We start from the raw sequence: 27,996 nt of genomic DNA, 5'->3' as shown, positions 1-27,996 counted from the left end.
CTGCGAGATCTTGCTGTGGGCCAGGTATCCATTCTCCTGTGGCAGCCGTAGAACCTACGGAGACTAGAGGTATTCCAAGAAAAACAGTAAAGATGGGGCGGTGGGTAAGAAAACGGCGGGAGGGGAGAGAATGGCCCAGAACGCCTGTGGGGAGGGACCTGGCGCGCTTTTACCTGGGCGGCCTTTCGACTCTAGGTCCGTGGGTGGTGGAGGATCCTTTGCGTAGCAAAAAAGGAAGGCGAGTGCTCCTGCATCCTCTCCAGACGATACCCAGGTGAGTAGTACCCCCTTGAACCCACCACCCATGCCCAACCTCTGAGCTTCCCCATCCCAGTCTCTGGAGAAAAGATTTCGTGCAGGTCTGCTGCTCACGTGATTGTCTGTGTTCTGGTCTTGACTCCATATCAACCGCTACCCAACATTTTCTGTCTCTCTCTGAGACGTACTAAGATATTCCAGACTCAGGAGGCCTAATCTTACCTAACCCCTTGAAACCAGCTATGAAACTTTGAACTATCCGATTTATTCCTTTGGGTCTCGATTTCATCAACTGTCAAATGGGGGTATATTTCTACCTGAGCCAATACGCATGCTTGGTCCCTAGAAATTTTTTTCAATAAATAATGATGATCGTGATTGAAAGAATATTGATTCTCTTAGTCTCTGACTTTTTTTCCACCCGTGTCTGTCTCTGACCCTCTCCCCACTGGATCTTTTTTGAATGCTTCTGTCCTCTCTCCCCACACGGGACCTAACTCTTTTCTATTCCTAATGTAGTGTAGTTGGAGGTGCAATATTTATAACAATGAGAGTAACCCAAAGGTAAGGTACAAAACTGGAGCCTAGTCTTGGGCTAGTTTTAAGTCTCTTTGACGAAAGAGCTCTTTGCTCCTCGGCCTTTTCTGTTCAGGTAGAGACACCAAGAATGGGGAGAAAATTATATTAAAAACTACTTTTTCGGGGTTGGGGATTTAGCTCAGTGGTAGAGCGCTTGCCTAGCAAGCGCAAGGCCCTGGGTTCGGTCCCAGCTCCGAAAAAAAAAAAAAAAAGAAAGAAAGAAAACCCTACTTTTTCAATAGCTTTGATGGTGGTACATGACTATATATTCACAGCATTCAGTATTGCCACAAGTTCAAGGCCAGCCTCAGCTACATAGTGAATCCAAAGTAAACCTGGGTTACAATGTAAAACAGTGTCTTGGTTCGCCCCCCGCCCCCGCCACTGACCCCCACAAAACATTTTTTTTAAGAAAAGGTTTCGACTGTGTGACGGCCTGACTGTCCTAGAACTCACTCTGCAGACCAGGCTGGCATTGAACTCACAGAGAACTGCCTATCTATGCCTTCCAAGTGCTGGGATTGAAGACATGTACCACCACCAGAGCCACAAAACAGTTTGATAGTCATTATGTAATATTGGTCACCACAGATAGTCCAAGGATCTTCTAATTGTATCCCCATCTTTTCTGTCCTCATCCAGGAGTCCTTCTAGATCACATCTTTTGAAACTCACTGTCAAGTACCACAAATCTCTTCCCATTGCTGCCCTAACTTTTCAATATTCTTACTATACTTTTGTCATCCTGACAACTATAGATCCAATATTCTATTTTTATAATGTGTAGTTTTCCTCCTTCACTATTTTTTAATGAAGAGCATAAAAAGTAGACTATATATACAATCCTTCCACAGCTTATAATGATGCTTTCATTGTAATATAATGGCGAACAATTTATTTTTGTATGCTTGTTTGTTTCTGTTTTTCAAAGCAGGCTTTCTCTGTGTACAGCATTGGCTGTTCTGGAACTCACTTTGTAAATCAGGCTGGCCTCAAACTCTGCCTCCCAAGTGCTGGGGCTGAAGAAACTTTTGTAATAAAACAGTTATGCACTTCAATATGTAAATGCTTTGATATGACTTCACTAAAAGAAATCATTTTACACATTAATTCAAGAATGTGACTTGTGCATGTGACAGCTACATGTGTATTGATTGAGTGGTGACTCAGAAACCATAGGGAGGATATAGTTCCATTTCCATAAATGATGAATTAATTCCTCATAAAGTTCTAAACAAAAGAATGTGTAAATGCCTCTCTGTCTGAGTGCTAGATTTCTAGAGAAACAAATATAAATGAATATCCTTATTCACTAACTCCTCTAGCCTTACCTCATACCACTCTGCTCCTTTATTCCATTTCACCTATAATAGCCTCCTTAAGGTTATTTGAATGCATTAGGCACACTTATGCCTGGAGGGGGGCTGTCTTAGGCTTTTCCCTCCCTTTACATTACTTTTCCCCAAATTGTCCACAGGTCTCATTGCCTCACTTTCTTCAGGTTTCTGTTTGGTTGTCGTTTTCTTGTTGAGGTCTACCATGATGATCCTGCTTAAAACATCCATCAGAGTCCGAACACTAACTCACCTTTACTGGTTTCCATCGCATTCCATCATCTTACAAAGTACAGTTTTGTGTTGCTTAACAATAGGAATATATCTCGAGGAAATATGTAATTTTGTCATTGTTCAAAATATAGAGTGCTTACTCAAACTAAGACCTGTGACATCACCAGACAATACAGTTGTATGAGATGAACATCATTTAAACAGGCCACTGTGGACCAAAACTTCATTATACAGTGTGTGGTTGTATGCTGTTTACTTCTATTGTGTTTGTAGTTTGTCTTCTAATTATCCACTCGGTATCCACTTACGGATGGGTTTGTAGTACCTAAAACACTACTTGGTACATGACAGGCTTTCTTTAAATGTTGGTCAAGTGGATAAATTAGAAATGAGTACGCAGAATTCTTTTTTTTTTTTTGGTTCTTTTTTTTTTTTTCGGAGCTGGGGACCGAACCCAGGGCCTTGCCCTTCCTAGGTAAGCGCTCTACCACTGAGCTAAATCCCCAACCCCAGAATTCTTTAAACTTAAATAATAGTTTGGATGAATTTTCTTTGCTTTTTAACCCTGTTTTTGTTTTCTGATTACTTCCATTGCTGGGGAGTGAACCCATAGTCTCTCGCATGCTAAGCAGGCACTCCACCACTGAGCTATATCCAAGCCCTGTTTTCAGATATTTTTAGGTTTTCTTTTTTAGATTTATTCATTTTTATATGTATGAGTGTTTAGCCGTTATATATGCATATGCACTGTGTGCATGCCTGGTGCAGAAAAAGGTCAGAAGAGAGCATAAGGTCCCTGGATCTGGGTTTATAGATGGTTGTGAGTCACCATATAGGTGCTGGGAATTGAACCCTGGTCCTCTGAAAGAGCAACAGGTGCTTTCAACCTCTGAGCCATCTCTACAGTCCTATGTTTTAATTTTTGTTTTGTTTTTCAAGATAAAGGTGCTCTGTGTAGCCCTGGCTGTCCTGTAGACCAGGCTAGCCTGGAACTCACATCCACCTGTTTCTGCCTCCCGAGTGCTGGGATTAAAGGCATATGCCACCATTGCCTGGCTGTGTTTTCATATTTTTAAAAAGGTATGTTTATTTTCTATGTGTTTTGCCAGCATGTGCATGCACTGCCCACAGAGGCCAGAAGAGGGCAAAGTATTCCCTGGAATTGGAGTTACAGGTGGTTTGCAAGAGCAACAAGTTTTAAACACCGAGCCATCTCTCCAGCCTGTGTTTTCAAAACTTTTTTTGTCTTTTTTTTTTTCGGAGCTGAGGACTGAACCCAGGGCCTTGCGCTTGTCAGACAAGCGTTCCACCACTGAGCTATATCCCCAACCCCAGAATTTTTAAACTTTCAAATTTTTAAACTTTTTGGAAGAGTTTCAATAACTACTTCAGTCAAATTGCCTAAATTAGATAACATTTTCATTCAGTCATGTTTCCTCATCAGTTTCATTCATCACGTTTCCTGGATCAGTTCTTTTAGTCTTGTCTTTCATTACTTTGACTTTTGTATTTGTTTCTGTTTTTGTTTTTTAAGACAGAGTCTTAAAAAACAGGGTTTCTACATGGCCCTGCTTGTCCTAGAACCCACTATGTAGACCAGGCTGACCTCAAACTCACAGAGATTCACCTGCCTCTGCCTCTTGAGTGCTGTGATTAAAGGCATACCCCCACTCCCAGCTGAATTTGATAGTTTTTGAAGCATCCTGACCAGTTATTTTATAGAATTCAGGTTTGTGTAAGTCTTGTTGTGATTATATTAGTTTTAAGGTCTGCATTTTGGGCATGAATGCCAAAAGATATGTTTGTTGTTATTTCAGGAGGAACATGATAACATTTTGCCCTAATATTCTTTTTTTTTTTAATATTTTTGCTGGGAGCCAGCCTGGCCTGGAATGGTTTGAAATAGTACACAGAGTTGGGCATATGTTTTAAAAAAAAACTGATGGTCTCAGAGGTAGCTTTAAAGACTGATAGTCTCTAACCTTCTAGTTCTTTATACTGAATGCTGGCTGATAGCTTCTAAAATGTCCTAAAATTTTTCTTGCTTATTCTGTGGTTAAAAACCACTGGCTTGGGCAATTAACACCTGTTGCCTAGCAGCAGGAAAATCACTCCTTTTTCTGTCCAGGCAGCCAGAAGCCTCTCTTGCTTGGCTGGTTAACTCTTTGTGAACCAGAAAGGACGGAAAGGAAAACAATGAAGATGCGTTATACAGGCAGATATGCACAGATACATATACATTCATACATACATTTAACTTCTCACATTCTCACATATTAACACATTCACATTTTTGTTGGGCCCAACCACCTGTCTCATACACTCCACAAGTATTCATGCATGCTTCCATACATACATATACCTAACATGTACATATAGACAAGCAGACATAAACATTGGATGGATGGATGGATGGATGGATGGATGGATGGATGGATGGACGGACGGACAGATGAACGGATAGGGGAGAGCCCCCCTAGCCAAACCATCCAACCAATAACTTTCCTTTCTCTGGCCTTTTTATACCTTCTTAGATAAAGAGTTCTTTAGGAAATTACCTCACAGATAGAATGTTATATAAAATGGGAGTTACAGAAGGATGTTGATATTAAGTTCCAAGCAGTACTTCATTCTGTATGCTCGTTGTAAGCTCAAAGCAATGTTTTTACGTGGCCTTGCCTTTTCATAGTGCACACCTGTGGCTTTATCCTCAGACCTAAATGCTTTTCCTTGAACACAAATTTGCCCCAAGTCTATTTCTCTTTTTAGTGTAATTATGAAAGCTCATTGTGTTTCTTATTTATGGCAACCTTTACTTACTATTATGAGGAATGGGCACATTCTATTCTTGATTCTAACTTTATTACATCTTTCTAGCAAGCAACTGAGACCATTTCTTAAAACTTCCTTCCTAAAATTATTTGAATCAAATCAGGAATTCTATAGAATCATTAACTCATCTAAATAGCATTAATTCATGAAAGTTCATCTTTATGCAGGAGATCTGGTCAATAGGGAGGTTATTTATATTAATTTAATATAAATTATATTATTTATATTAATTATATTTATATTATTTATATTAATTTAATAATGAGAGGAGGGAAGGCATATCAGCGGCAAGAAGCAGTCATGAGAGGAAGTCTCTTTGGAACTTTGTTTCATACAGCTCATCCATCACAGACCGTGCAAAACATGGTGGACCACCTCCAGGAAGACTACCTGGTAGCATTAGCCTATCCTAGATGGCTCCTGACATTTCTTTTTTTGCTTTGACAACTTATCCAATGTGATGCTTGCCATGTACCTTCACCATAGTTACATTCATATGCTGTATCACAATGTTTTGGCCAACAACAAACTGCCATGGCACTGGTCTCATACAGTTAATCATCTAGTGACACCATACACATTGGTTTGTATAAGTACATGCTGGTAAAAATGAACACTTGAGAAAAGCTCCACCATGAACAAGACTGACTTCATCTGATCTCAGAAGCTAAGTAAGGTCAGGGCCTGGTTAGAAAAAAATTTGTGATGTTTTTTACTGCCATGCTAGGTCAGTTGGTAGAACATAAGACCCTTTAAAATGAACAAGTTTCTTAGAATGTATCTGCGGTTAAACAACACATTACTGTACTTATATTGCATTTATTTATCTATTTATTGTGTGTATGAGTACACACATGTCAACACACAGCATGACAGTGGGGTTCAAAGGACAGCTTGTAGGAATCAGTCCTTTTTGTACCCAACAAGTGCTCTGAAGATCAAACTCGGGTTATGAGACTTGGCAGCAAACACATTTGCCCAATAAAGCCCTCATGCTGGACCCAAACTATTTGGTTGCTTTTGTGTTTGTTGCCAAGGATTGAATCTAGGAATGATAGACACTGCCCCAAGCCTGTGGTTTTTCTTCTGTATAATTAATAAGTGGTTTATTTATAGTAAGATACTCCATTTCAAATGTTAAACTGTCCACTGCCCCTCTACGCTAGTTGTACACATGACCAACAGCTGGCATTGCCGCTCCTTTTCTACAAGAATTTGACCACATGAATGCTCATTTTCCTTCCTTCCTGGTACTGTAATCAGAACCGTGCACATGCTTGTCAGGAGCCTTTCTACAATGTTAGTCACTGCCACCCACTTTTTTCCCCATGCCCTTCCAGGCTAACTATAGGTGATTTTAATATCCTCATAGATGATCTTTCTCAGTTCTCAGTTCTGTGCCCTACTCTCCTCCCATCCAGAAAGACAATTTCATCTCTTCTCTCAGCCAAAATCTCCATGCTTTGGTCCTCATGCTGAGGCCTGCCATTTACCTAAAATGTAAAGCTCTCAGAAAAAAATGTCCATCACTCATGAGGCTGAGGCATGAGAACCATCAGTTCCAGGCAAAGTCTGGGTACAAAAGTCTGAGCAAGATCCTGTCTCACAAAAAAAGGAGGAAAGGAGGTCCCTAGATCCCCACAATCTGCCGTATGCCATGTGGATTCATTTACCTGTCTTCTTATTATATATTAATCCTTTCCTACTGTCATTCAAATCTAATCTTTCCACTTCAATTTTTAAGAAGCCCCATATTCTCTCTCTCTGATTTTTTTCTCCCAAGACTCACTTTGCAGCTCTGGCTGTTCTGGAACTCACTGAGATCCCCCTCTGCCTACCAAGTGCTGGGATTAAAGGTGTGTACCACTATGCCTGGCAAAAGCCCCATATTGTCTTGAGGACGTCTCTCCACCAGTTTCATCTTCTATATAAAACAGCATTAATAGACAAATGTTCTATTATTACTTCCCATCTTTTCTGTCCCATATTTCTGGTGCTGAGAATTGAACCATCTCAAATACTAAGCATATGCTTTACCACTAAGCTACACCCCCTGCCGACTTCCATCTTTTTTGTTACAACTTTATGGAGATATATTTTATATACCATAAAATTTAACTTCTTGAAGGATAGTCAGTGGTTGTAGTACATTCATAATGACATGCAACAATCACCATGATCAGTCTTTAAACCTTTTTATCCTTGCTCCTACTAAAGATGCTTCATACTCATTATTAGTAAGTTCCTAATATTTCCCTCCTTGCTCCCTTCCTGCCCCCGTAGTCCATATAAATGATTTCATGTAGCCAAGCACAGTGGTGTGTGCCTTTAGCTCCAGTACATGGGAAGTGGAAGCAGGCAGATCTATGTGAGTTCAAGAGCAGCCTGGTCTACAGAGCAAGCTCCAAGCCAGGCAAGTCTACATATGACTGTCTCAAAAAAAAAAAAAAAAAAAAAAGATTCCATGTATTATACTGCACTGGCTTCTTTCACTTAAAAATAATGTTTTCCAGGGGCTAAGGAAATGGCTCCATCAGTAAAGTGCTGGCTATGCAAGCATCCTGAGTTCCACTCCAAGAACGAATGTAAACAAACAAACAAACAAACAAACAGAAACAAAAAACCCTAGGCATTGTGGTACACACCTATATCCTGTCCACTGAGAAAGGAAAGATAGGCTGATCCATGGGGCTCAATAATGGGGGCTGGAGAGATGGCTCAGCGGTTAAGAGCACCCGACTGCTCTTCCAGAGGTCCTGAGTTCAATTCCCAGCAACCACATGGTGGCTCACAACCATCTGTAAAGAGATCCGATGCCCTCTTCTGGTGTATCTGAAGACAGCTACAGTGTACTTATATATAATAAATAAATAAATCTTTAAAAAAAAATAAAAAAATAATGGCTTGGCCAGCCTAGCTTACTTGTCGAACCAGACCAGTGAAAGATCCTATCTCAAAAACAAGGTGAGTGGCACCAAAAGTAAGACATACAAGATTGACCTTTGGTCCCCATGTGCACATGCACAAAAAATGTTTTCCAAGTTCATCTGTGTTGTTGTATATGTTATTTTTATTACAAAATAATATTCTATTGTACAGATTTTCTGTGTTTTGTTTATCCATTGGTCAGTTGATAAGCGTTTCAGTTGTTTTTATATTTTTGCAGATTTTCTTGAATGTCTTTGTGTTTATCGGAATATGTTTTCTTCTCTCCTTAATCGAATCACTGTGTCTTATGACATTCTATATTTAACTTTTTTGAGAAAAAATTGTTTGCACAGGTGCCTCTATCATTTTCCATTCCTACCAACAATGTGCCAATTTCTCCACATCCGCAGCAGCACATTATTTTGCCATTTTGTTTTTGTTTTGCCTTTGATTGTAAATATTCTAGTAAATATAGTATCTCACGGTTTTGATTTTCATTTCATAATAATGCTTTGAAATACCCTTTTGTCCATTTATTCTCTATTTGTGTATAATCATTAAAGAAATGTCTGTTTAAATCCTTACTCACTTTTAATTGAATTATTTATTATCCTTATAGTCTTGAGGTATGAAAGGTTTTTGTTTTTGTTTTTGCTTTGGTGTCTGAATAGAAGACCCTTGTCAAAAATAGTAATTGCAAATACTTTGTCCTGTTCTATGGGTTGTCCTTTGTTTTCTTCATTGTGTCCTTTATTCCCCCAAGACAAGGTCTCTCTATGTGTAACCTTGACTGTCCTGGAATTTGCTCTATAGACCAGGCTGGCCTTGAACTCAGATATCCACCTGCCTCTCCCTCTCACAAGTGCTAGAACTAAAGGTGTGCACCACCACTGCCCAGCTTCATTGTGTTCTTTGATGCACAGAATTTTTACATTTTGACGAAATCCAATTAATCTCTTTCCATTTATCACTTGGTATTTTGGTGTGGTCCAAGAAGTCATTGCCTAACTCAGTATCACAAAGATGGGTTTCTGTGCTTTCTGCTAGGAACTTTATAGCTTTAGCTCTTTATGTTTAGGTTGATGACCCACTTGACTTAATTTTTCTGTTTAGTGTGAAGTAGGGCTCTGTTTTAATCTATTTTGTGTTGCTACAACAGAGTGCCTGAAACTGGGCAAGAAATAAAGAAAAGAAATTGTTGTTCACAGTTCTTAAGGCCAGGAAGTCCAAGACCAAGGGACCTCATCTGTTGAGCACCTTCTTGATGTTAGAACTGGAACTGACAACATTGCATGATGGAAACAGACCTCTATCTCTTCTTAGAAAGTCACACATCTGCTCATGGGGCCCCACTGTCAAGCCTTACCACATTCTGATTCCCTTCCAATGGCCTTGCTTCCAACACTATCAGTGTGGAGGATTAAGTTCCCAACACATGAACTTCTGGAGGGCACATTCAAACAATAGTGGGTACATGTTCTTTCCTATATTAGAGATATCTAATTTTCTTGGCACCTTTTGCTGAAAAGGAGAGTATTTTCCCCATTACATTGTCTTGACAAAGTCAATGAACTATATTTTGTAAATATGAAGGCTAATGTCTAGACTCTAAATTTCATTTATCTCTGTTTTATTACTCACTACACAAGGCATTGTCTTTGTTACTAGCTGTATTAGAATAGCATGTTTGAAGTTAAAAAAAGGGGGGGGAGTCCTCCAGTTTTGTTCTTTTAAAAGCTTATTTTGGGTATTGAAGACCCTTACTTTAACCATATGAATTTCTCTACCAGCTTATGAGTTTCTTTTTAATTTTGATTTCTGTGTGTTGCTTATATACCCTTGCTTTTATCTTAGCACATCAGATGTTTATCCCTTGTAGCACATAGCAGTTTATCCATTTGTTCTAGATTTTCCAGGGGAGTTGAAATTTAATTGTGAGTTGAGAGTATTTAATCTCTTGTTTATTTGTTCTTAAGACAAGGTCCTTCACTGAGCTAGAACTTTCTCTATATATCAGGATGCTCTTTAACTTGTACAGATCCTTGTGCTGCTGTCCCCAAAGTGCTGTGATTATTGGCATGCACCACTATGCCTGGCTAGAATGTATTTTCAAAATATTCCCTAATAAGAGGCAGGAGGATCTCCATGAGTTTCAGGTCAGCCTGGTCTACATAGTAAGTTCCAGGACAGCCAGGGCTACATGCTGAGTCCCTGTCTCAAAAAAGAAAATATTCCCTAATGATCCTCTAGATTGTATTAAAATTAACTAATATCCCTTTTTCATCTCTGATCTTAATTAAATCTCATATTTCTTGTCTTTAGTTTGGCTAGGGGTTTAACTGCTCTTGGTTTTTTTTTTTTTATTTCCTTGATTCCTTCTGTTGTTCAACCATTACAGATGGTTGTGAACTACTACATGGTTGCTGGGATTTGAACTCAGGACCACTGGAAGAGTAGTCAGTGCTCTTAACCTCCAAGCCATCTCTCCCGCTCCCTTCTATTCTTTTAGTCTCCATTTCACTAATTTCTGCCATTACCTTTTTTAAAATGTGTGTGTGTGTGTATGTGTGTGTGTGTGTGTACACACCCTGGAGCCTAAGTACAGATGTCTGTGGAACCCAGAGGTGTCAGGTCTCCCTGGAGTTGCAGATGGTCGTGAGCCATCCTGAATGAGTTCTGGGAACCAAACTTGGGTTCTCTGCAAGCCATTCCCCTATCCCTGTCTACCCTGATCTTTATCATTTCATTCTGTCTGTAGCTTTGGAGTTTGGCTTGTTCTTGTTTTTGCTAAGACCCTGAGATGAATCTTTAAATAATATACTTGACTTCTCTCTGATTTATAGCACTCATAGCTATAAACTTCCCTCTTAGAACTTTTTCCATATCCTAAGGGCTCTGTTAAGTTACATGTGTACGTCTGTGTGGGTTCATTCATGTGAGTGCATGTGCTTGTAGAGGCCAGCAACATCAAATGCCCCAGGAGCTAGGGTTACATATGGTTGTCAGCCTTATAATGTGCTGTCTGGGAAGGGACTTAGGACCTCTGTGGGAAGAGCACCTCGGTTGTTTGTTTGTTTGACACAGGGTCTTGCTATGTATCCCTAGCTGGCCTGAAATGGACTCACAGACCTGTCTCCTTAGTGCTGAGGTCAAAGGCATGCACCATAGTCCCCAATGCCCACACAGCACCTGCTCTTAGCTGCTAAGCTGTCTTTCCAACCCTAACTAAGACAATCCTCCTTTTGGATTGTTTCTTTTATTACTGGCCTACTGTATCACTTCTAACTATGTTTGATTTGAAGTCTATTTTATCAAAGTTAGAACAGCTACCCCAGCCATTTTTTCAGCCTCCATTTGCTTGACAAATTGACTTTCTTGCTTTGGCTCTCAGTCTGTGAGAGTGTCTTTGCCAGTGACACCAAGTGGTGGTAGTGTCACAGGGTGGAAGGATGAGTGAACCACCACCACCCAAAGTTATCGCCTGACCTCCACATATGTGAGGTGGCATGGCATGCACACAAGCAAACACACACTAAATGGAACTTTTTAAAATTTTTTTTCAAGATTTTTTTAATATGCCACTTGTAATTTTTACATTTCTTTACAAGACACAGTTTTCTCCTAACAGCTTCATGTGGTTTTAGTTTCAGAGCCATGGTTTTGGGGGTTTTTTTTGTTTGTTTGTTTGTTTGTTTGCTTGTTTTACTTTAGAATGACTTGGCAACTTCTTCCTCCCTTATTTTTGCAAAAGTTTTATGAAGAATTGTGTGATGCTTAGTATCAATTGACAACTTGACAGATCTGGAATCACCTAGGAGACAAGCCTCTGGGCATTCCTGTTGCCTCATCCGGACTGGGTGAGCCTATACCCTTGAACTGTGAACCAGAAGCTTTTCCTTCCCTATGTTACTTTGGTCAGGCATTTCGTAGCAAGGAGGAAAGTAATAACACAGACAGCTATTTGTTATGTGTGTCTTTCATCCTTAATCCCCCCTTGTTTGTTTTTTGAGGTTGTTTGTTTGTTTGTTTGTTTTTGTTTTTGAGACAGGATTTCTCTGTGCAACAGCCCTAACTGGGACTCTTTGTAGACCAGACCACCTGCCTCTACCTCACCAGTGCTGGAATTAAAGACATGCACTACCACCACCACCACCCAGCCAATTTCTCTTTTGTGTTAAGTATATCCTATCTACTTTTATTCCTTTGTAACTGTGTTTTAAGTTAAGTTTTCAGTGATTACTCTAGGTGTTAATAATTAAAATCGCAACTCAAAATGATGTACTTTGGGTGTGTATCCAAAGTTTGCTGTGGTGCTGAGGCAGGAAGTCAGCAAGAAGAGCATGTACATAGAAAAATGCCGTCAAAGAAGGGAGTGAGGGAAAGGGACTTTCTCCAGAATAAGAAAAAAAATCACAAACAAAAACAGTTTGCTTCATAAAATCCATGTAATCTTCAAGTTATTCATATAAAACAAATGCAAATCCGTTTCTGTGCTTTCTAGGTTTGCTTTGAGCACCTCATCATTAAGCCACTGATCACTGAGGCTTCTTCCAAGTATGAGGTTTAATATTACTATTTTCAAGCCCAGGGATGCAGTTCAGTGGTAAGGTGATAGAGCACTTTCTGGGCAGTCTTAAGCTCCAGGTTCTATCCAGAGCGCTGCAAAAAGGTCCACATAATCTTTGAAATTATCTCCTACCAAAAACAAAACAAAACAAAACAATTAGGCCCAGCAAGATGGCTAAGTGGGTAAAGGCTATTGCCCCAGATAACTGAATCTTTTTGATTCCTAGAACCTACATAAAGGTAGAAGGAGAAAGCTACTCAAGAAAGCTGTCCTCTGATCTCCATGTGCATTCCATGATGTGTGTACATGCACATGAACACACACACAGGCACAAATGAACATAGAGACAATTTAAAAATTACCTTCCGGGGTTGGAGATTTAGCTCAGTGGTAGAGCGCTTGGGCAAGCGCAAGGCCCTGGGTTCGGTCCCCAGCTCCAAAAAATAGAAAAGAAAAAAAAAATTACCTTCCATGTACTTCAGTGCTACCCTCCCACTGCCTCTCCACCAGCACATCTGTTGTTGAAGTTAAGAGTGATGTGGTTTATTATATAATGGGGAAAACAAAGAAATCCCTTTCATTTCTAAAATATCAACTTTCAGACAATAGAAATGAAAGTATTTAAGTGACCAAAACTTAACAGTTTAATAGTGAGAAAAATGTAAACTATGAAGATTATTTTACTAAAACTTCATACCTTTCTCTCAAGCAATAAGTGTACTCAGGACTAGCACTAAATGATATTTAACTCACAGTGCATACACAACTCTGAAACATACAACCTCATTAAAAATTACCTTCCGTTTCATGGTTTAATTTCTTATTAAAGAATTTCCTTGGGGTTGGGGATTTAGCTCAGTGGTAGAGTGCTTGCCTAGGAAGCGCAAGGCCCTGGGTTTGGTCCCCAGCTCCGAAAAAAAGAACCAAAAAAAAAAAAAAAGAATTTCCTTAAGGGGAAAACAAATATTTGTGTTATTTGAGAAACTGGTGGGGGGCCTTTAATCCCTTAAGGAAGAAGAAAGGTGTACTATGGGAACCAAAATCTATTAAATCAAGAAATTGATTTTATCTTTTGAAGAAAAAAAAGAACATCTACTAGACAAAGGGAATCTCATAGAGATCGAGGCAAGCACAAATACAAAGGCTGTGCAATGGCTTTGACACAAGGAAAGTAAGTGAAATAAAACTCACAAGACTTCTTGTCAATACTATGTCAGGGTACAAAATACCAAAATTGGGATCTAGATTTTCCTTCATTAGTTGTTAATGATTTATCAAACTTTTAAAGTGTTTCTTTAATTTCATTTATTAACTTAAGTTGTGCCTGAGCATATGTATGTGCACCACATTTGTTGAAGAGCCCACAGGGTACAGAAGCATTAGCTCTCCTAGAGCTAGAGTTACAGATAGTTGTGAACCACAGTGTGGATGCTAGGAACTAAACTGATCCTCTGGGAGAATAGTGAACAGTCTTAACCACTGAGCTGTCTCTCCAGCCCTCCAGATTTTCTTTTAATGCATCTACCTTTATGTTCCTTCTCTCTTTAGTCACATATGCTATACAAGTACATGTCTGCTTTTTACCCATATACTAACCTATGTTTCATTTCTATTACAAGATACTTAATCGTTTTCTTTTTTTTTCTTTTTCTTTTTCTTTTTTTTTCTTTTTTTTTTTTTTCTTTTTTTTGGAGCTGGAAACCGAACCCAGGGCCTTGCGCTTGCTAGGCAAGCGCTCTACCACTGAGCTAAATCCCCAACCCCTCTTTTTTTCCCCCATCTTTATTAACTTGGGTATTTCTTTTTTTTTTTTTTTTTCTCGGAGCTGGGGACCTAACCCAGGGCCTTGCGCTTCCTAGGCAAGCGCTCTACCACTGAGCTAAATCCCCAACCCCAACTTGGGTATTTCTTATTTACATTTCGATTGTTATTCCCTTTCCCGGTTTCCAGGCCAACATCCCCCTAACCCCTCCCCCTACCCTTCTATATGGGTGTTACTTAATCGTTTTCTAATGGTGCATGGCACATTTTAATCAACATTACATACAAAGAATATTGAATCTTAAATGAGTACTTTTAGTACTCGTAGCATGGTGAGTTTAATAGTTTAGGCATAATAGGATAGCTATAGTACACTGTTTAATTCAGAACTATATAATGTTTGACCTTTAAAATACAGTGAAGATTCATAACTCCCATTATGAATAATGAAATACTAGAAACAGTGAATATTTAAGTGAGGTAATTGTTCATTGCTGGCCATTCATCATTTTTCCTTTAGAAATATGAAAATAATTAATTATCTTTGACTTTACAATGTAGATATAGTCATTTTTTAACTTCTTTAGTATCTACTAGAATTACTGACTAAAAAAGGAAGATTCCTTTCTTTCTTTAATTTCTTTTTTTATTATTATTATTCATTTATTATATATAAGTACGCTGTAGCTGTCTTCCGATACACCAGAAGAGGGCATTGTATCTCTTTACAGATGGTTGTGAGCCACCATGTGGTTGCTGGGAATTGAACTCAGGACCTCTGGAAGAGTAGTCAGGTGCTCTTAACCGCTGAGCCACCACTCCAGCCCTTTAATTTCTTTTTTTTTTTTTCCGGAGCTGAGTACTGAACCCAGGGCCTTGTGATTGCTAGGCAAGCACTCTACCACTGAGCTAAGTCCCCAACCCCCTTTAATTTCTTTTATAGGGTCTCTATACAGTTCTGGCTGTCCTGGACTCAAACTCAGTGCTCTTAATGATCTTGAAATGCTCTTAATAATCTTGAACTTTTGAGTGCTGGGATTAAAGATAATACCACACCTTGCTCAGGATTATTTTATGGTCTAGGGTAGCCAACAATGACTGACTGTACTGAAGATCTCCCCACAGAAAACCTCTGTACATGATATGAATTTCCATGAACTTATTTTATTCTTGTAGTATGGTTTCTGTCCTATGTGCACCAACATTGTATAAATATCCCTACTTCTGACACTAACCAAGACACTAATAGAATTAGCTGGAAGGCTGTCTACTATTTGTCCTGGAAAATTATATGTAGGGATGCCTGGCAGTTTGGAGCCATAGCTAAGCCCTGAACCCTGCAATCCAAGGGTGCACAGCCACATTCTCATGACACCATCTGAAGGGTGTAGACTTTGACCTGCTCTAAGGGGATGCTGAGAAGAGTATAGCCAACCCTACCCTCTGACCACCAGCACCACCCCCCCTACACACACACACACACACACACACACACACACACACACACACACACACACACACACACCACTAGAGTAAGCTCTGCTGGATAGATGGGTACACCACAACACCACAAACCAGATGACATCAGCCTGCCTTGGTGAGTCCTTTACCCTGACAACACAAGCACAATTCAGGAGGAACTGCCTTATTAAGGAATTTTCTGTTACTGCTTCCCAGACATTTGTTATTAACTTGCCAGTTTCACCCAGATATTTCTTGGTATAGATATCGAGCTACTTAAATGTGTAGGTTATTTTCATCAATTTTGCCACTTTCCAGGATTCTTTGTGAATGTGGGGAACTGCACCCAGGTCACCTCTACGAGAGCATTAAGTGCTTAAGACCCCGAGCCATCCCTCTGCTTCAGGGGTGATGCTGTCACTCAGCGTCCATTTACATAGACTATCCTTTTCCATCTTTCCACTTTTAGTTTGTATGTGTCCTTAAAGACTGAGTTTCTGAAAATTTCTATAATTTAATAAAGGAGGGCTCTGTCCGCCTGTATGTCTGCATGCCAGAAGAGGACATCAGATCCCTTTATAGATGGTTAGAGCCACCGCGTGGATGCTGGGAATAGAACTCAGGACTGCTGGAAGAGCAGCCAGTGTTCTTAACCATTGAGCCATCTCTCCAGCCCAAGACTGAGTCTCTTATGAGCAGCACATAATTGGGTATAGTTTTTATCCATTTAGCTTTTTGGGGTTGTTTTGTTTTCTGTTTTCTTTTTTTCTGAGGCAGAGTTTCTCTGTGTAGCTCTGGCATCCTGTAACACACTCTGTAGATCAAGCTGGCCTTGAACTCAGAGGTCCACTTGCCTCTGCCTGCTGGGACTAAAGCCATGCACCACTACCACCCAGCTTCCACTAAGCCTTTTGATTGGAGACTTAATCTACTTAAATTCAAGTTAACTGTAAGAGGTGATTTTAAGCTGATAACAACTCTGATTGAATCAATTAACTATCCTTTTATTTCTCATGACATCTTAGGGTTTTAATGTCACAACATACATTTTTGTATTATATGTTAAATTGTTGCACTATTTTTAAAATATTTTGTTTCTTAATAGTCATAGTAAAGGTATAAACTTGAGAGAACTCCCTTTAGCATTTCTTAAAAGACAGTCAAAGATGGCTGACTTCCTTGGCTTTCTTTGTGTGGTAGGTTTCTTCATTGGTGAAGAATAGTTTTGCCAGGGACAGTGTTCTTGATTGGGAAGGTTTTGTTTTGTTTTGCTTTGCTTTCTTATAGCAGATTGAATAGACCATCTCTGAACTGGCCTGTACGATCTCTGCTGAGGAATCTAATGCTAAACTTATCGCAGCTCTCCATACTCTCCACTTGTTTCTTGCCACTTTCAGAATTCTTTGTTCTTGGCTTTGACAATTTGACTCTTTTTACATTAAACCTGATTGAATCTATTTGACTTCCCCATACTTGGATAGTTATAGCTTTGTAAAAGTCAAATCATTTTCTGTTCTTTCTTTTTTTTTTTTCTTTTCATTTTTTTTTAAGAGCTGGGGACCGAACCCAGGGCCTTGCGCTTGCTAGGCAAGCGCTCTACCACTGAGCTAAATCCCCAACCCTTCTCTTCTTTCTTTAAGTGCTTTGTCCCTTTATCTACCTCTTCTTTGTCACATACCCATGCTCTTTTGATATTAACCCATAAGCTTCTTCATTTTCATTCCTTTATTCTACTCTGACTATATATTTTCCAATAGTGTGCATTTGAATTCACAGATTATTTCCTCTTTTTGATTCTATTGATGTTCTATATTGTATTTTCTACCTTGATAATTACATTTTTTTCCATTTCAGAATTTTTTGTTTGATTTTTTTTTAATAATTTCAGTATCTTTGTTAATTTTTCCTTTTGGTCATTTAGTGTTGTTTTGCTAACATTGAATTTTTTTACTCTGAATTTTTATTAGCTCTCAATGAACTTTACAACAATTATATTGAATCTTTTTCAGGCAGTCATAAATCTCAGTTTCAACAGTGTTAGAATTTTCAAAGTCAAGCCAGGTGGTGGCAGCAGAGACTGCCAGATCTCTGAGAGTTCCAGGCCAGCCTGGTTTATAGAGTGAGTTCCAGGCCAGCCTGGTTTATAGAGTGAGTTCCAGGACAGCGAGGACTACAGCACTACATAGAGAGACACTGTCTCAAAAAAGTTCTAAGTTACTATCTCCTGTCAGGTTCAAGGCAATCTCTTAGATGTGATGTTGCGTTCCTATAAAGTGAAAGCCAAGTTACAGATTTCTTGTACATAATGGCACAGAATAAACGCCATTCCAAAAGAAAAGCATGGGGACATAGCAAGGAATAATTGGACCAAAGTTAAAAAAAATAAACAAAAACAAACAAACAAACTCCTACAGTTCTATGTTAAGCAGTTGAAACTCGTGATAAAATTATCTGGGCTCAAAGGCCTCAGTATCCTCACTCCTCCATCTCTGCGTCCTGCAGGTCATATAAACCTCTTAGAGTAGCTCATTACTGCCTGAAGACCTTACATGGCTTTACCTTCACAGCTTCACACAGTGGATTCCTATGCCTCTCAGGGACTCCAGCCTTGTCATGGGCCATAGTACAAGAGTTTGTGACCCCCTTCAATCATCCATCTTTCATGCCTTCAAAACTAGCACCATGTGAATGACTATCAAGTTCTGCTGCAGTACAAAAACTGCTCCAACTTCTGTGTTAGTTATTTATGACATTGCTTCAACAAAAGCAACCTATAGAAACATTTATTTTTGTAAAATATAGTATTTTAATTAATTTGTTTAGTATTTCACATGTATATAAGGATTTGGGGGGTTCTTTGGATTTTGGGGGGGTTGTTTATTTTTGGAAAGAAGATGCGATTATGGAGCCTTAGCTGTCCCAGAACGCATGCAGACCTACCTGCTGCTGTATCCTTCATGCTGGAATTAAAAGGTCTACTTGGGGCTGGAGAGGTGGCTCAGTGGTTAAGAGCACTGACTGCTCTTCCAGAGGTCCTGAGTTCAATTCCCAGCAACCACATGGTGTTTCACAGCCATCTGTAATGGAATCCAATGCCCTCCTCTGGTGTGTCTGCAGGGTGAACATACATTAGAGAGGGAGGGAGGGAGAGAGAGAGGGAAGAAAGATGTATGCACAACCCCACTTGTCCTACATACAATGTGTTTCAATCATCTCACCCCCCCCACTCCTCCATTTTCACCATTGCCATCCCCATCGGCATCCAACTTCATGTCCTGTTTAATATCTCACTGATTCTAATATATGTTGCCCGTATATTCATGGCCATCCATCAGAATATGGTCAACCTACCAGAGACCACATCAGAAAAATAATTCCCTTTCTTCCAAAAGCCATCAACTGTCGATAGCTCCTCTACTAGATGTGAGGGCTCTTGAGCCTGCTTCCTTCCACGCTGGAATGTTGACTGACTTGATCTTGTGAGTTTATAGTACAGCACTCCTGTGGGATACAGATGTTCCCTGACCTCTGGTTCTTACACTCATTCTGTCTCCTCTTCTTTGATAGTCAGAAAAGTTTGTTTTGACTCACAGTTGGAGAATACAGTCCATTGTGGTAGAAAGGGTCATGGCAGCAAAACCTTGAGGCAGTTTTCCACAATGTGTTCACAGTCAGAAGCAGTGATTAAGAAATGCACTGAGCTTATTGTCTCCTTTTAATGCAGTCTAGGAGCCCAGTATATAGAAATGGCACCATCCAGTTTGGGTGAGTCTCCCCGCCCCCCACAGTTATCCTAATTTAGATAATCCCTCACCAACATCCCCACAGGTTTGATCTTCAGTATTCTAGATCCTGTCCAGTTGACAGTCAGTGTTAATCATTATAAGAGTTTGTCAGAGTTACTTTTAGGATCATGAGTGATTGAAAGTCAGACACATTGCTGAAATGCCCATCCCAGCATGGATGATAACATGGCACATCCCTGGAGCTTTTTGCCTGTCCCACTGAGGCTCTCCACTCTCCATTAATTCCTTGCTGCTTTTATAAACTTGAGAAGAGGTCTCGTGCGCTTGCTGAACTCGCTGGGCCTTGGAAATCTGTTTTGCTTCTTGAGTTTTCATATGCCCGCCTTCTTTCTCCCTTCTGGAGAAAGTTTCAATTCAGGTGAAATAACTACAGAACACTATTAGGTATGGTTTTCGGTCACTTATTTTTTTTTTCATCAATACCAATGAGATTTACATCTTTTGCTGCATGTAGTTGTATAGTTCACTCTCAATGATGTGTAACACTTCAGATGATCATAAACCAAATAATCCATGTTTCTATTGGTGGGCATTTGGATCCTTTCCAGATTTTTGCTCTTAAAAACAGCACTGCTTAATGTTCCTCTATGTGTCTCCACTTCCCATACACACCTCTTGTTCTAAGGTATACCCAATCTAAGGATGGGGTTGCTGGTTAATAGGCTATATAAAAGTCTAGCCTGACGGGATTCTGTCAAACAGTATTTTAAACTATACAACGTATGCTCTTTTCTTTTTCTTTTTTTTTTTTTTTTGGTTCTTTTTTTTTTTTTTTTTTCGGAGCTGGGGACCGAACCCAGGGCCTTGCACTTCCTAGGCAAGTGCTCTACCACTGAGCTAAATCCCCAACCCACGTATGCTTTTTTCAATGTATAAAAGTATTGAACCATAATCATGTCTCTTTTGTCTGTACAGTGTAAAGTGAAATTCTTTTGTTTTAGAGTCAAATCTTTTGCAGTTATGTGTGTCAAATCCTTTCTGTCTTAGTTAAGGTGACTATTGTAATGAAACACCATGACCAAAAGCAAGTTGGGAAGGAAAGGGTTTATTTGGCTTACACTTCCACATCATTTGGCATACACTTTCCTCTTCCATCATTGAAGGAAGTCAGGACAGGAACTCAAACAGGGCAGGAACCTGGAGGCAGGAGCTGATGCAGAGGCCACAGAATGGTGCTGCTCACTAATTTCTTTATGGTTTGCTCAGTCTGCTTTCTTACAAAACTCAGGACCACCGGCCCAGGCAGCACCCTCTTGAATCAATCATTAGTTAAGAAAATGCCCTACAGGCTTGCATATAACCTGATCTTATGGAGGTATTTTTCTCAATTGAGGTTCCCACATCTCAAATGACTCTACTAGCTGTTGCCAAGTTGCTAAAACTAAGCATCATACTCCCCATTAGATGGTTTTTAGTTTTATCAGTTTTGTTTTGTTTTGTTTTTTGTAGTTGTTGTTGTTTTATGTGAGGTTTTTTTGTTTTGTTTTGGTTTGGTTTGGTTTTGTTTGTTTTTTTTCCTGTAATGCTGGGGAGTAAAGCCAGAGTGCTATAACCTTACCAGTGCTAGGCAAATACTCTACACCAAGTCCCAGAACATCTTTTCTTACAGGAGTTTGAATGAATTAATCTTTTCTCTACTGTAGGCAGCAGTTTTCTACAGTTCTTTGGCCCATGAACATACACATGTTTATTTTTTTTCTAACAAAAGTTTAATTTTTGTATTTAAGTCTTTAGTCCACCTGGAATTGATTTTTGTGTGCTATCAGGTAGGGAGCTAGTTTCATTATTTTCCACATAGATAACTTAATGCCACCTCTGTCATACATTAAAGCTGAATTAGCTGACAATAAGCAACGTAAGGGATGAAAGGTTTGTTTTAGCTCACAGGTCTAGGGTGCAGTCCATGCGGGGGCTGGAGGCTGTTGGTTCATATATCAGTGGTCCAGGAAACAGGGGGAAAAAAGTGAATGTCAGCATTCTACTGGCTTCCTTTCTGCTTTTGAATTACTCTGGACCTCAGTCCACAAGCAGTACCACTCACATTCAGGATGGATCTTTCTCATTTAAACATCTCTGGAATCACCCTCACAACCACAGCCAAGAGGTGTACCTCACTGATGTTCTAGAATAGGTATTAATTAATCTAGCAAAGTTAACAGTCAGTATTAACCACAGTTTGTCTGGTAAGTCTGATTATAGGCTCTCTTTGCTGTTGCCTAACCTTTTGTCCCTGAACCACTATTACACTCCCTAAATTATTTCAGTTTCCTAGTAAATATTGGTATCTATCAAAACAAAATGTTCCCACCTTTTTTGGCCATATATTCTGCTTTATTTTCATTTTTATTTGCAAGTAGGTCTCACTATGTAGCTCTGGGGGGCCCAAAGCTATTTAGACCAGGCTAGACTCAAACTCACAGAAATTTCACCTGCCTCTGCCTCACAACTGCTAGAATTAAAGGTGTGTACAACCATGCCCAACCTTCTTTAGATTTTTTTGTATATTTTGAATATATTTCAGAGTCCACTTGTTATGTTTTATAAGGTTTTTGGAATTGCAGTTACTATATAAACCAGTTTGAAGATAATTGAAGCTTATGAAACTTAGTCTTAGCTACAAATTTGGCATATCCTTCTATTTTAAATAAATTTCATGTTTTTTGTCTAAGTGTAACTTTTTAAAATAATTTTGTTTAGCCTACAACACCCAGTATTATTCCCAGTATTATTTCCTATTTCAAGTTCTAACCAAGCTCAACCCTGCTTAGCTTCTGAGATCAGAGAAGATCAACCTGTTTGGGGTGGTATGACTATAGATGTTTAATGATTTTTTTATATAAAACCTTTTATATATTGTATTAGATATACCCCTTCGTATTTTGTGGATTTGTGTGCTGTAGTAAGTGAAATTTTTTATTCTCATGGTATTGGATATTAAATTCAAAGCTTCATGCATTTTCCTAGCTATTCCTCCAACACAAAGGATACTTTCACTTAGTATATTTTTATCCATTTTCTAGGTATATAAAAAGGAAGTAGAATTTTGTTGATAGTATAATCATTCGCTATATAAACCATTATTGTTGCTGCTGCTGCTGCTGTTGAATTTACAGCTATGCACCACTATGTCTACACTTTACAAGTTGTACAAAAAAGTTAGTAAGTTAGTAAGAAAGCAACATCAAAGGGGCTGGAGAGATGGCTCAGTGGTTAAGAGCACACTGACTGCTCTACCAGAGGTCCTGAGTTCAATTCCCAGCAACCACATGGTGGCTCACATCATCTGTAATGAGATCTGATGCCCTCTTCTGGTGTGTCTGAAGACAGCGACGGTGTACTTATATGTAACAAATAAATATTTAAAAAAGAAAGAAAGGGGTTGGGGATTTAGCTCAGTGGTAGAGCGCTTGCCTAGGAAGCGCAAGGCCCTGGGTTCGGTCCCCAGCTCCGAAAAAAAAAAGAAAAACAAAAAAGAAGGTGCGTTAAAAAAGAAAGAAAAAGAAAGCAACATCAATATATTCTTGTTAACTAGATATCCAACTTTTATAAGAATTTGTCAGTTTTCTTACTATTGTTCAGTTCAAAATACTACCTTGTATTTAGTTGTCATATCTTCACAGTGTTCTCTGGTCTAAGCCAATTCTTCTATTGGTCCCCTTTTTTCTTGTAGTGATTTTTATTTTTTGAAATTAAAATGTAATTAAATCATTCTCCCCTTCTCTTTCTCCTTCTAGCCCTTCCTGTGTTTCTTCCACCATTGCTTCTTCTCAAGTTATGGCTTCCTTTTCTTGTTATTGTTACCTGTATAGATATGTATATGCATACATGTATGTATATGTACATGAATACAATTTTCTCAGTCTATTTAGTGCTATTTGTATGTGTATAATATCAGGGCTGACCAATTAGTACTGGATAACCAATTGGGGGTTCATCCCTGGGAAAGACTAAATTCTTCTGCTCTCAGCAGTTAGTCATTGTAGTTATTTATTTAGGGTGGAGTCCTGTCTGATTTCCCCCTTCCATGTTAACATGTCTATTGGTGTTGTACTTGTTGAGGTCTTGCTTAGACAGCCATGGTGGTGAGACTTCATGAGTGGAGCCTCAATCTGAGTTCTAGGAGACAGTCTCACAGCAGATTCCCTGGTCTTTTGGCTCTTGGAATCTTTCTACCATGATGTTCATTGAGCATTATGTGCATGAATTGGGTTGTCGGTGTATCTGTTGGGACCAGGTACCCCATGATCAGTTGTTCTCTGCATTTTGATCAGTTGTGGTTTTCTGCAATGCTTTCCATGTGTTGCAAGGGAAAGTTTCTTTGATTCGGCATGAGAGCCACACTTACCTGTGAGTATTTAGAGTGTACTTGGGAATTGTGCTGTTTTAATGAACTGGAGGTAGAAAGTGTTCCTCTAAGATCCATATCCATGGCTGCACTAGCTCCAGGAAGGTTGGTCAGTTTCCAGTATCAGGACTGTTTCCTTCCTGTTGTAGTGTGTCTTAAGTCCAATTAGACAGCTATTGGTTACCACCAACATATAAACGCCACTATTGCACTTCCAGGGCCCTCTTATTATACTGTCAGTGCTGTGGCTCATAGGCATTACAGCTGGGTAGGACTATTGATTGCTTTCCTCCCTTGGAAGTTTGCACAGCACTTTCCAGTCCCAAAAGAAGCTAGTCCTCAGGAAGGAGACTTTCAGATCAGATCCAGCTCAGATCACACAGATCCTATGTCCAAAGCATATTGTGTCTCAACTTTCAGCCTCTGAGTAGCAACTAAGGGCAGTAGCAATAGCCTACATTGTTTTGAGGATCTCAGACAACCCTGATCTGTTGGTCCTTATTTTTATAACATTAATGATTTTGAGTACTATAGAATGTTCCTCAACTTGGAGTTGTGTCTTTGGATTTTACTGCTGTGAACAGACACCATGACCAAGGCAACTCTTAGACAACATTTAGCTGGGAACTGGCTTATGGGGTCAGAGGTTTAGTTGATTATCATGAAGGCAGGAGCATGACAGCATCCAGGTAGGCATGGTACAGGAGGAGCTGAGAGTTCTACATCTTCATCTGAAGGCTGCTAGTATAAGACTGCCAGGCAGCTAGGATGAGGGTCTTAAGCCCAAGGCCACAGTGACACACCTACTTCAACAAGGCCACACCTACTCCAGCAGGGCCACACCTTCTAATAGTGCCACTCCTGGGGCCAAGTATATACCAACCATCACAAGTTGTCTGAAGTGTTTGTTGTAATTAGGCTGAGCTTCTTTTTAGAAAGAATACCACAGAATTTAAATGTTCTTCTCATCACACATATCAAGGAGTACATTGTATCTACATGACATCGCTGGTGATGTGAACTATAATCTATTGCCTAAGCTATTTATTTACTGTGTTTCTGCAAGGGAAAGTCGCTGAGTTTTTTTTTTCCCTTTTAAATTTTGTCCTTTGAAGGAATCTAATACACTCTCACAGAGAGAAGGAATGATTTAAGCTTCAGCCCCTAGAAGAGGGTGTATCTATATTTATGTTACTTGGAATTCTCCTGTAATGATTTATGTCTTGTCTTTTATTATTCTGTCACTTGTTTGTATCTGTATGAGCTTATGCATATTTGTTTTAATAATTCAAGTTATAAATCCAGTACTCTGTCCTTTGGTTTGATGCTCAAATTGTTTCGCCTTTGCCCACTGACAACTCTTTCAGATTGGCTCCTGTGTCCCTTTGCCATGTTCTCATTCTTGTTGGCCATTTACATTTATATGTATTTCTGTGTGTCTGTGTGCATATATACCATAGGTGTAGAGGTGTCCATGGGGCCAGAATAGGATACTGGATCCCCTAGTACTGGAATTACAGGCTGTTGTGAGCCACCTAATATGGGTGCTGGGATCTGAATTTGAATCCTTTACAAAAGCAGTAAGCATGCTTAAGCACTGAACTATATCTTCTGCCCCTCACTCATAGTTTTTAGGGACTTCCTTGCTGCCTTAGTGAAGATTTCATTGCTTTGAAGAGACACCAAGGCCATAGGAACTTTTATAAAGGAAAGTATTTAATTGGGGCTGGCTTACAGGGTCAGGAGTTCAGTCCATTATCATCATGGTAGGGAGCATGGCAGCATCCAGGCAGACATTGTGCTGGAGAAGCCAAGAGTTCTACAACTTGATCTGAAGGCAGCCAGGAGGAGACTGGACAGAGCCTGAACATAGGAGACCTCAAAACCTGCCCCCACAGTCTTTGATCTCAATCTTAAATTTGATAATTGGCACTGGTCAAACACATGCATCCATGGAGGTCATACGTATTCAAACAACCACACTTGCTTTCTGGCATTATAAGATACTCTACAGTCAGTGCTAGAGAGATGGCTCAGAGGTTAAGAGCACTGACTGCTCTTCCAGGGGTCCTGAGTTCAATTCCCAGCAACCACATGGTGGCTCACAACCATCTGTAATGAGATCCGATGCCCTCTTCTGGTGTGTCTGAAGACAATGACAGTGCACTCATATAAAGAAAATAAATAAATCTTTAAAAAAAATACTCTACAGTCATCTTGTCATTTCACAAGGAAGTCCTTGAATCAGCCACTTCTCCAAAAAGATCTGTTTTCCTCCAAGATGGCTTCTTTTCTTTTGTGTTTTCTATGCTGACAACCTTGTCAACTATATAAATCAAGTTTTCTTCCTTTTGAGGTTTTGTATCTTTAATATATTTTTCTTGTGTTAAGGAGATGCCTAGGACATCTAGTACAGTTTTGAATAGACAGGCTACAGTGGCATTCCTCGATTGTGTGTTTTCAAAGAAACAACATTAAGTTTTCCTTCTTTAGAACAGTATTGTTATCTGCTTTCTATACGTTTCCTCAGGTTAAGCAAATTTCAACCTATTTTTCAATACTAAGAGTTTTTATTGTTTTAAACCATGAAAGGGTGTTTTTTAAATCAAATTCCTTTTCTGTTTCTTATGATAATCATGTTTTGTCTCTAATAGTCTGATAATGCGGCTCAATTAAATGTATAGACTTTTCTTGTGTTAGAGTAATTTTGTGGGGTTTGTTTGTGTTTTGTTTGTTTTTTAAGATTTATCCATGGGTACTGGAAAGATGGCTCAGTGGTTTTGAGCATAGTTGATCTCCCAGGGGATTCAGGTTCAATTCCTAGCACCCACATGGTGGCTCACAACCACCTAGAACTCCAGTTCCAGGGCATCTAAGTCCCTCTTCTGGCCTCTACAGGGAGCAGGCATGCACGTGGTACACAGACATGCAAAATACTTAATGACCATAAAATATACATAAACAAACAGACAAATAAAATTAAAGATTTATGCATGTATGGCTATGCAGTATGCCATGTAGTAGTGACAGAGGCCAAAAGAGGGTGTTGGATCCAATGGATTGGAGTTACCAATGATTGATGGCTGTCATGTGGGTACTGGGAATGAAACCCAGGTCCTCTGCAAGAGCAGCAAGTGTTCTTAACAGCTTAGCCATTTCTCCAGCTCCCCTTTTCAATTTTTTTGAAATGTCTTTCCACAGCATATAGTTTATATGCTTATAAACTAGTTTATATAACATTATTTAGTTTATAAACTACTTAATGTATATAACATTTTATATTTGAAATGGGTATACACAAACTCTAACCAAAACTTTGTAATAATGTGTCTATCAAATTTTAACAGTCACCGCCAATAAAAATCTTTTGTTATATGAATAAGTGATAAGATACTTAAAACCAGTTCTTTAAATGTTCAAAGATGTTTAACAGTGGGGGAAAAATGCAAGTTTTTATTTTGTTTCACTGACAAATATATTGTTGAAATTTCTATAATAATGTGAGTAGATTTCAAACCCATTATTTCTTTTTTACTAGCTATTTCAAAATAATGATGAAGCTCTTATTTACAGAACATCCACCATTATTAGAACCATCACCCTGCAGCTAGCTTGGACATCATTAAAAGGGCTCATCAGAAGTATCTGATATTCATGAAGACAGAGTTTCAGGGTTTCTGCCTGGAGCTACACCCTCCAGGAGCCCCTGCTTGGCTTCCCCTGCACCCAGCCCTATCCCAACCCGTTACAACTTGGGCTGTGCATGGTGTTTCTTGGAAACTGGAACCCAGACTCCTCCGACTGCTCTCCAGGCCCTTTGTCCTCGATGAGCAGAAGACCACAGAAGCTGGCTACTGAAGAGGCTGGCCTTGCTTAGCACCTTTACCACAG

General features: G+C 39.4%; 1 long non-coding RNA gene across 1 annotated transcript; it reads left to right on the top strand.

Moving 5' to 3' along the window:
* Nucleotide 1: 1 nt before the first annotated feature.
* On the top strand, nucleotides 2-27,944 carry Kantr (KANTR integral membrane protein). The gene is made up of 3 exons (NR_132118.1): nucleotides 2-69; nucleotides 196-274; nucleotides 27,679-27,944. It is a non-coding gene; the product is annotated as a KANTR integral membrane protein (long non-coding RNA).
* Nucleotides 27,945-27,996: the final 52 nt, after the last annotated feature.

The sequence above is a fragment of the Rattus norvegicus genome, chromosome X, assembly GCF_036323735.1.
Source record: "Rattus norvegicus strain BN/NHsdMcwi chromosome X, GRCr8, whole genome shotgun sequence".
NCBI lineage: Eukaryota > Metazoa > Chordata > Mammalia > Rodentia > Muridae > Rattus > Rattus norvegicus.
Note: the sequence above shows the minus strand (reverse complement) of the source record. Positions and strands in the feature narration are given on the sequence as shown.